Source organism: Procambarus clarkii, chromosome 11 (genome assembly GCF_040958095.1).
Source record: "Procambarus clarkii isolate CNS0578487 chromosome 11, FALCON_Pclarkii_2.0, whole genome shotgun sequence".
Taxonomy (NCBI): Eukaryota; Metazoa; Arthropoda; class Malacostraca; order Decapoda; family Cambaridae; genus Procambarus; species Procambarus clarkii.
Window position 1 is genome coordinate 8,404,906 of NC_091160.1, and position 10,996 is coordinate 8,415,901.

Genomic DNA, 10,996 nt, shown 5'->3' on the forward strand with positions numbered 1-10,996 from the left:
TACTCTATTTAAAACTCAATTGTAGTGTCAATCCTGACCTTAAAAGATTCTTAGAAGGTTGTAACAGAACTCATGGGCACCACACCAGAAACAAATACCTATTTGATATTCCAAGAGTACGACTTCAACTAGAAATGTTCTACAAATCAAGGGACCCAGAATGTGGAATGACCTTCCCAGTCATGTCGAAGGCTGTACCCCTCTCAACCAGTTTAAGATGAAAACTAAGTGCTACCTAATTAACTCCATGTAACCTACCTTACCCCTAAGTGTCAACCCATGTCTTACTATTTTTAAACAATGCTGTTTGTTGACCAACTTGTATATTGGCTATTTTCTACCATGTGACCCCCCCCCCCTTTCAATCTTTTTTCAACGCAATTTATACTTTAAGCTCAATTACTACTAAGTTTTAGTTTAAGTGCTTTTTCCCCCCACCTCACCTTGCACGCATGCATGTACGCATGTATGTATGTATGTGTGTATGTATGCATGTATTCTCAATCACGTTAAAGACCCCCTCTATCATCCAATTAAAGAGAAAAACAACTATGTACTAAATAATCAACTTGTAACTTTAATTATGCTGACCTTCCTATCTGTATTCAGACTGTGCCTACCATCATTATAGGTGATTATAACGCTAGGCATAGGAATATTGGTAATTCCCAGTTCAGTAATCGTAACGGCAACCCACTGGTGTCTATTAGGTAGTCACGATGATGCACAGATTGTGGGTGACCTTGAACCGACGTATATCTACGGAGGTATTCTTGATCCATGTCTGTGTCAACGTCTCCCACACCATGTGCGCCTCGTCAGTAGTGCCAGATATGGTGTCTGATCATCTGGCCATATTAGCCACTGTAAGCATTGGAAGCTCTATCCTCCCCGGCGGAATGTTCAAGCGGAAGAGGCTGGCTGTGCCCATCGATCAACGAGACAATTTTGTTGCTCATGTGTCAGAATGGTACAGTTAATCTGAGCCTTCATCAGTTGAAGATTTTAACAATGAGCTCACAGGTACTATCGAGCAGTTTATAGAATCACTTGATCCATCGTCCAGGCCACGTAACCCAAATTACACTGGTCATAGCACTTATGCTTATTATAATGATTCTAAATTGCATGCACTAAAACGCACTGCCAGAATAATTGGACTAGCTTATAGAAGGACCCGCACTGCTGAAATGTTTCGGCTCTTTCAAGCGGTTCTGACCGAGGCCAGGGAACGTATGGTGGAGCTGAGGCAGAGACTGGGAAACTTTTGTCCGTGGTCTCAATTCTCACACGTCACTAAATCGGGCATGGAAGGATATCAACAAGATCAATGGGAAAAATGCTGCAGAGATCTCGTACCCTAATCCTCTCCACACAGCAAATGAGCTTGCTGATGCTTGGGCCACGACTTTCAGCTTTGACAGTCTTCCTCTACCCTCACAGAATGAATTAAATAATAGATATACTTATAGGGCAAGGCTTCTTGACTTCATGCTTCAAGAGGATGACTGTGACATGCTTTTTATGAATACGAACTAGATTCTGCTCTACATAAAGGCAAAGCTACATCACCCGGGGAGGAGGGAGTTACTTACGGCATACTGCGTATGCTTCTGTTAGTTCCAGGGAATCCCTTGCTTCAATTGTATAATATGAGCTATGTAACTGGGGAGCTTCCTAAGTCATGGACCAACAGTGTTATTACTCCCATTCTTAAACCTCGCCAGCAGAGTGCTTTTCGCCCAATCTCCCTCACTAGTTGTCTCTAAGTGTCTTGAGAGGATGGTTCTCAACCGTCCCCTTTACAAAATTAATATGTTGTCTCCCCAGCTTTACGCATGGAAAGTGTACATCACTGTATTACACATTCCTCACCCTGCATACTGATAGGTCATATACCATTTTCCTAGATCTTAAGTCAGCCTTTGACATTGCTAACCCACACGTCATTCTGAGAGAACTTGCCAAAATGAATTTTGGAGGATGGCTTCTACGGTGGATCAGAGGCTATCTATCCAACAGGAAGTCATCTGTACTGTTCCAAGGGCATAGGCGTGTAAAGAGATTTTAAACTTGGCACCCCACAGTGAGGTGTCCTCAGTCGTAATCTATTCAATGTGTTAATCAATGCACTTTTAAACTTAGTAACTAGAAGGTCCAACGAACACATTAGCTATGTGGATGATATACTGATCCACACCAATGTGTATACCAACACCCAAAATGTTCTGAACTCTATTGTACACATGTCAGGAACTATACTTCTCAGTAGAGAAAACAAAGATCCTGAACCGACACCCACCCAGACGGCGTGGGGCCGTTCGCAAAATGCAGTTAGATGATGGCCCTCTGCTCGACTATGTTACCAGTTACAAATACCTGGGCTTGAGGTTCTACTGTACCGCAATGTTGTAGCCAGACTGGGTCGCCAATGTAGAGAGGCTCCGTGCTCTCAAGGCTGTGGCAGGCAAACAACTGTACCGTACAGTTATATATTTATTTCAGTTGAACAATTTTTAACATTAAAGGATAAATCCTTTAATTGGTTGAAATTGGTTTTAACATTCGAAATCTAATTTGTTGATGTTAAATAATATAAGGTTCAAATTTATTAAGATACATACTTTGAAAACTTTCTATTTGATACCAACAGTATCACGTTAAGAGAAGCGTCTCGTCTTGCTAACCCAAGTATAAAATATAAAAAACAGTGCAACTGTACTGGTATCTGCAGTACAAATATATGTCCCTATTTAAAGAAAAAACCCTGCACCAATCACTGCCACTCCTCACACCAATGCAACAATAAGGAGAGTGATAACAGTGCTTCACATTCGACAATGTTAAATTATTTAACAGATGAGATAATGAACATTGGAACAAATGTACAGCTCTCTGACCTTCATATAAAATCTGCATGTGACCTCATCAAACAAACTGTGCCAAGCGTAGAAGGCCTTCATGACCCAGCGTTGTAGCGGGACCTCTCCTGGCCAGTTACAATTGGTGAATTTATTCAAATTATCCAAGTTGATGGTTGTCACTGGGTCACCGTTTCCAGCATTGGAGTAACTGGACAAATTAACATATACGACACCAGGCATAAATTACCATCCAAATCTACTGAAGTTATCTTGTATGCTCTTGCTAATTGCCAGGATGATAAACTGATATGCAATATAATGAATGTCAGCAGACACAGGGACTCAAGTATGAGTGGGGTATATGCTGTGGCGTTTGCTGCATCACTTCCAAGTGGTGTAGATCCGGTGAACCTCGTATGATGTGCAGAATATGAGACAACATCTTCAAGAGGAATATGAGACAACATCTTCAAGAGGAAGATGATTTCCTTTCTTTAAAGGAAAGTGTCTCATCTCGTTCCCTGCAGCTCAAGACACCGAGAAGAAAACGAATCATCCGGTCATGCTCGATGGAAGTGTACTGCATTTGCAGAAAGCCAAATCATTTGAAGCTGATGGTATGCTGTGACCGTTGCAATATTTGGAACCATGGATCACGTGTAGGGGTTACAGAATGTAATGATGATTCGTGGATTTGTTTCTTGTGCGCTAGCAAGTTGTGAATTATAATTTAAAATAATTAATACATTATTATTATTATTATATTATTATTATTATTATTATTATTATTATTATATTATTATTATTATTATTACCTTACCAAATGCTTTGCTGAATCAAATAATGTTATTAATGTCAATGTGTTACAATAGCATAATTAAGTGCTGCAAGTGTCAGGTCTTTTATATAGTCGGTATTTGTTATATTCTGTACTCTATGTTATTTGAATTTCAAATAGAAATAGTTTTTAAAGTATGTATCTTAATAAATTTGAACCTTATATTTAACATCATCAAATTAGATTTCGAATGGTAAAACCAATTTCCACCAATTAAAGGATTTATCCTTTAATGTTAAAAATTGTTCAAACTTAAATATGTAACACTGTACGGTACAGTTGTGTTTAATTATGTTTTGCGATTCCTTGGAGTGATTGCACAAAATTAGGTCAATGGGTATAACTGGTAAAGACGCTGGATACTCAATTTCCTGTCTAACAGAACACAGTAAGTCAATCAAGTAAAATCGCGTCCGAGCGCAGTTAAAAGCTCTGTACCTCAAGGTACAGTCCTTGCACCACTGCTGTTCCTTATTTTCATATCAGATATAGACAAAAACACAAGTCACAGCTTCGTGTCATCCTTTGCAGAAGATTCAAAAATCAACATGAAAATTACTCCTGCTGAAGACACTGATAAACTACAGATATTAAAGTTTTCTATTGGGCAGCAGAAAACATGATTAACAGTGATAAATTCCAGGTACTCAGATACGGCAAAAATGAGGATCTTTAACATAATACAGGGTACAAAACAATCTAATCTGCCCATAGTAGGAAAACAGCATGTCAAGGATTTGGGAATAATGATGTCTGACGACCTAACTTTTAGGGAGCATAACCAAGCAAGTATTGCGTTAGCCAGAAAAATGATAGGATGGATTACGAGAACCTTCAAGTCCAAAGAACCCATCACAATGGTTGTCCTCTTGAAATCACTTTTGTTTTCCCGTCTTAAGTACTACTCAGTACTCGCTTCCCTCTTCAAAACAGTAGAGATTGCCGAAATAGAGGAAATACAGAGAACATATACGGCACGCATAGACGAGATAAAGCACCTAAATTATTGGGATCGTCTCAAAACTCACTAGAAAGGAGACGAGAGAGATACCAAATAATACACATGGAAAATACTGGGGGGACAGGTCCCAAACCTGCACCGTAAAATAACGTACTGGAGTGAACGACATGGAAGAAAATGCAGAATAGAATTAGTGAAGAGCAGAGGTGCCATAGGCACAATCAGAACACTATGATCAGAGGTCCACGGTTGTTCAACGTTCTACCAGTGAGCATCAGAAATATTACAGGAACAACCGTGGACATCTTCATGAGGAAACTAGATTGTTTCCTTCAAGGAGTGCTTGACCAACCGGGCTGTGGTGGGTATGTGGGTCTGTGGGCCGGTCCAAGCAACAGCCTGGTGGACCAAACTCAAGTCTGGCCTCGGGCCGGGCTTGGAGAGTAGAAGAATTCCCAGAACCCTATCAACCAGGTATCAACCCAGCCCTGCCAATGACATGTGATAGCCCATGTCATGTTCATAGCAAATGGCACCATCCGTTTGTAGGCGCTGCGTTTCACACGCCACTTAGGTAAACAGAGCGTACAAGACGCCCGCCAAGCTTGGACTCTGCTAGTCATGTACCATTATAAATATTGAAGTCGGCGATGAAGATTAAGCCACCCAAAAGGTGGCACGGGCATGAATAGCTCGTAAGTGGTGGCCCTTTGGAGCCATTACCAATATCAATAGCTGATACTGGAGATCTGTGGAGGTGCGACTGCACCCTATGGAGAGGTGGTGACCTCTGGGTTGAAGTAACCAAGCAATGTCTTTATATGAACCCTACAACCAAGACTTCCCAAGCAACAAAACCACAGCCCACACTATAACCGAGAAACACGGAGACGGCAGCAAGACTAACCAGCGTCGTCTACATCGACCTACAAGTTGTGGTGGCCGGCTAGCAACTACCTACTCGGTCCACCAAGCAACCCAAGCAAAAAGTCCAAGTTGTATCAAGACCTACTCCAGCAGTCTGCCAAACCAGAACCAACTGAAGGCAGCCGCCTTCACCGTCCCCTCTTTATAGGGATGGTGACCTAATTTTGCCAGAGATTATACATAAACAGTTCTTACATTCTTTTACAGCCACTAGCAAACAGCGTTACGGGCAGGTCCTCAATCCTAATATTCCCCGGATTATGACTAACCAAATCTTAAGTAGGTACCCATTTTACGGTTTGGTAAACCGAAGCTACGGTTAAGGATTGGCCCCAGTAAATCTTCCCCAGCCAGGATACGGACCCAGGCCAAAGCGCTCACGAAACGCCAAGAGTTACTCCTTGCCAATTGGTGAAAACCATATCCGCCTCCATAAAACCGACGCAGAAGACTTCACAGAAGGAAAAAAAAAAGAGACTAGCTTCATGGAAGAAAGAGGACAGCTGTCTTCGCCTCGTCGCCCCCGATTCAAGACTGCCTCTTCGCCTAACCGGCCCGGTGTTTGAGACCTCAGTTAAGCCACGCAGCTGTGTTTAGCCCTAGCTGTCTCTCCGACTTCAAAGTTTCTTCTCACTGGCTATTCTTCAGCTATACACACTTCCCCGTCCACCCAAAGGGTATCTTGTCCTATATCTTTCATTCAGGTTCCCACCGGACCTCACTCCCTAACAATGTACACACTACTAACTTACCGTTTACTTGAATAATGAAATTTCTTCACCTTAAACGCTTAGGTTTTTACCGCTTTACTGCATCTAACGTTATGGATAACTTGCTACCAAGTACCTTATACTTGCCGCTCTAGTACAGTTAACTTAAGCGAATCCTCTTTATCCAGTTGAGAAATTTTATTTTACAAATTCTTCAAAAAAGCATACATTGTAAATTGTGAACCCAAGATGTACTGATATTTGATGAACTTCATACATGTTAAACTTTTGTTTTTAAATATACTTTACGTTACATGCAGTTTGAAAGTTTCATCCTCACGACGACTGCACACACTTATTATCCCTTTACTAAAGGCCCGCTCGATCCCAGAGAGAGTACTGCCAAAACCGTCAGTCCCGAACATTAAAGAACCTACTCTAGCAGCAAGTTCCACGAAGACGGGATCAAACATGGCGAGGAAACTCCAATACTCATTAGAGTATGATCATTCACACTGTAAAAAAAAACACTAAACTAACCTGCTGCTCATGGTGTGCCGGCTATCACCTCCCCGCTTCCCTGACACTCGTGACTACGTCCGTCCCCTGTAGTGCGAGACTGAACACTGAGAGCCAGCCGCTTCCCTCCCCGACTGTATACACACTTGTCCACCAATCACCAGAATTCAAATTATTCCACCAGCCAATAGCAACTTGCCATATCAACCGCCAGCGAATCAGATTTCAGTTCATACCCAGTCCAAATTACAGACGTCGTCTTCCAACAATAACAAACACTCAATAGCGTAGGACTTGTTTCAGCAGTTATCATTTCCCATTAAAAAAATACTTTTTACTCACGAAAATATTTTAAAAATCTTATGTCACTATGCATGTATTTGCAATTGTAAATGAACATAATACATACACTATGTATGTATTTTAAAATTGCAAATGAGCATCATACATTAGTAGGCTCAGCAGCGAAATTGAAATAAGTTGATTGAGGTAAAATACACACAAAGGGATGAGGTAGCTCAAGCTATTCTCACCCGTTCATTACATCGTGTTAATGCATACATAGACACATCACAAACAATAAACATATTACCAAACATTCTGAGAGATAAACATATACATTCCTCCTTTACACAAGTAGTATGGTATCAGACGTACACACAAATACTTTTATGATCTAGGTATACTGTATAGACAATTTGCAAGAGATATGCAGATAATTCAACAAAAGATTACAGTCTTAGTGCAAAATTCTTGTATCTCTCCAGAATATCATCAACCTTTCCGTTGTGACACATCCAGGCTATTTGTTCAGGAACAGTCCTTATCTCAGTGTTTCTATATACATTAATCAGCGGACAATCAAGAACATAATGGGCAAGGGTGTGAGACCTTAACATACCACATAATTTACATTTCGTATCATTATCATGAACACCTATCCCATATTCCCAGTAATATTTGTACCCAAACCTAAGCCGCATGTACACAGTCACTCCAAGCATTTCTCCTTTTACCATAAGTGAAATGGGTGTTTTGACTCACATACATGTAGTGTTGCATGGTTTGACTTCTCTCATACATTATCTCTCTCTTCTCCACTTCTGCCTGTGCCTGAATATTTCTGATTTTGCTTCTTATTTGTCTCATTGTGAATTCACATTCAATGTCAACTTGTGGTTTTGATGTGGCACGTTTGGCCAAGTCATCCGCCTCCTCGTTGAGCACTATTCCAACATGAGACGGAATCCACATGAATTTCACACTATGACCTTTCAGCTGTATCTCAGTTATCCTTTTCTTACAATCCTCAACTATGGACATGAAGACTGGGTTTCGACTGTTTAAGGAATCAAGTGCTCCTCGGCTATCGACAAATACAAAAACATTTTTGTCGTCATGACGCACTCCCTAAAAACATGCCAGAATGGCCTGCAGTTCAGCTTGTGTGGATGATATATAATTACTAAGTCGGACTTCAATTATCCTGTCCACAGTCCCAAACTCCGTATATTCCCTTATTAGGACACCACACCCAACATATTTCTTATGTTTTTCTTCACTGTCGGTGGTGATGGAGATATCAATTCTCCAAAATTCATTATTATTTATGGTCTGACGCCTGAACGCGTTTTGTAATGGCTTATTACATTTACAAAGGCTTAATATATATATATATATATATATATATATATATATATATATATATATATATATATATATATATATATATATATATTATATATATATATGTCGTACCTAGTAGCCAGAACGCACTTCTCAGACTACTATGCAAGGCCCGATTTGCCTAATAAGCCAAGTTTTCCTGAATTAATATATTTTCTATAATTTTTTTTCTTATGAAATGATAAAGCTACCCATTTCATTATGTATGAGGTCAATTTTTATTTATTGGAGTTAAAATTAACAAAGATATATGACCGAACCTTACCAACCCTACCTAACCTAACCTATCTTTATAGGTTAGGTTAGGTAGCCGAAAAAGTTAAGTTAGGTTAGGTAGCCGAAAAAGTTAGGTAGGTTAGGTAGCCGAAAAACAATCAATTCATAAAAACTTGGCTTATTAGGCAAATCGGGCCTTGCATAGTAGGCTCAGAAGTGCGTTCTGGCTACTAGGTACGACATATATATATATATATATATATATATATATATATATATATGTCGTACCTAGTAGCCAGAACTCACTTCTCAGCCTACTATTCAAGGCCCGATTTGCCTAATAAGCCAAGTTTTCCTGAATTAATATATTTACTATAATTTTTTTCTTATGAAATGATAAACCAACCCTTTTCTCTATGTATGAGGTCAATTTTTTTTTATTGGAGTTAAAATTAACGTAGATATATTACCGAACCTAACCAACCCTACCTAACCTAACCTAACCTATATTTATAGGTAAGGTTAGGTTAGGTAGCCAAAAAAAGCTAGGTTAGGTTAGGTTAGGTAGGTTAGGTAGACGAAAAAACATTAATTCATGAAAACTTGGCTTATTAGGCAAATCAGGCCTTGAATAGTAGGCTGAGAAGTGCGTTCTGGCTATTAGGTACGACATATATATATATATATATATATATATATATATATATATATATATATATATATATATATATATATATATATATATATATATATATATATAGCAACAGGGCTCCATTAAGGAACATATAATCTCTTCCCACAACCAAACCATCACCAGAGAAATCTTAGCAAACAACACAGAAATCATCGATAGATACAGCGATAGCAGGCGGCTTGACATCTGCGAGGCATTACACATCAAGAAGTCAACACCAGCAATCAACAGCCAATTAATGCACAACCATATTCTACCCACTTCAAGACTCCTCTCCAATATAAAAGCATCAAGAAATATGGGCCAATAGGCCCTCTGCAATTACTTCCATTCTTACCTTCAATACCCATTGTTTCGTGTTCTGTCTTGTGTTGAAAGTTTGTTTTCACCTCATCCAAAACTGTTGTAACATATCACCTCACCCAAATGCAGGTATAAAAAATCGAAGATGTTTAAGCTCTATTCAGTTATTGTTGTGTGTGTGTAAACTAAAGACTTGGAAAATGTAATAAGTTTTACGAAACTCGCTCAAGTGTCGTGTCAAACTAGAAATAAAAATGAATTTTGGAGAATTGATTTTTCAATTACCATCAACAGTGAAAAGAAACATAAGAAAGATCGAGAAAATTCGTGTTAGAATTATTAATCTTACTTTTTCGGTCATATTGAATAATATATGTCTACAGGAAAGACTGCTAAGACAATAATATATGTCTACAGGAAAGACTATTTTTCTTCACTGTTGATAGTAACTGAAAAATCAATTCTCCAAAATTCATTTTTATTTCTAGTCTGACGCGACACTTGAGCGCGTTTCGTAAAACTTATTACATTTTCAAAGACTTTAGTTTACAGAGACACAACTATAACTGAACAGGGCTTAAACATCTTCGATTTTATACCTGCATTTGGGTGAGGTGATATGTTACAACAGTTTTGGATGAGGTGAAAAACTTTCAACACAAGACAGAACACGAAACAATGGGTATAATATTTTGTAAGTTAAAGGGAAGAATGGAAGTAACTGCAAAGGGCCTTTTGGCCCATATTTCTTGATGCTTCTTTATTGGTGCGGAGTCTTGAAGTGGGTAGAATATAGTTGTGCATTAATTGGCAGTTGATTGCTGGTGTCGACTTCTTAATGTGTAGTGCCTCGCAGATATCTAGCCGCCTGCTATCACTGTATCTATCGATGATTTCCGTGTTTTTTGTTAAGACTTCTCTGGTGATGGTTTGGTTGTGGGAAGAGATTATATGTTCCTTAATGGAGCCCTGTTGCTTATGCATCGTTAATCGCCTGGAAAGATATGTTGTTGTCTTGCCTATAGAATTCAGTATATAGGCAAGACAACAGCATCTCTTTCCAGGCAAAACCCGAGCTGTTTTGGCTTCAGCATGTTGGCCGCTGCATCACTAACTGTTCTTGCAGCAGCCTTTGCGACGAGACGCCTGATCCCTCCATCCTTTTTCTGTAGAGCACAGAGAGATGCTCCAAAAAAGATAGGTTGTATGGTCGCTGGTATGTTGCCAGCTAGACATGTGTTGGTGAATCTGGTTAGTTCCACCAAGAGGTTCTTTGCA

At 39.4% G+C, this 10,996-nt stretch overlaps 1 protein-coding gene across 1 annotated transcript in view; it reads right to left on the bottom strand.

Annotated features, from left to right (window-relative positions):
* Nucleotides 1-6,993, bottom strand: part of LOC138363391 (uncharacterized) — a 71,910-nt gene extending 64,917 nt beyond the window's left edge. Inside the window, exon 1 of the mRNA XM_069322426.1 lies at nucleotides 6,841-6,993. The gene's annotated coding sequence lies outside the window, so the exon portion shown is untranslated. The remainder of the gene's footprint in view (nucleotides 1-6,840) is intronic.
* Between the last annotated feature and the right edge of the window lie 4,003 nt (nucleotides 6,994-10,996).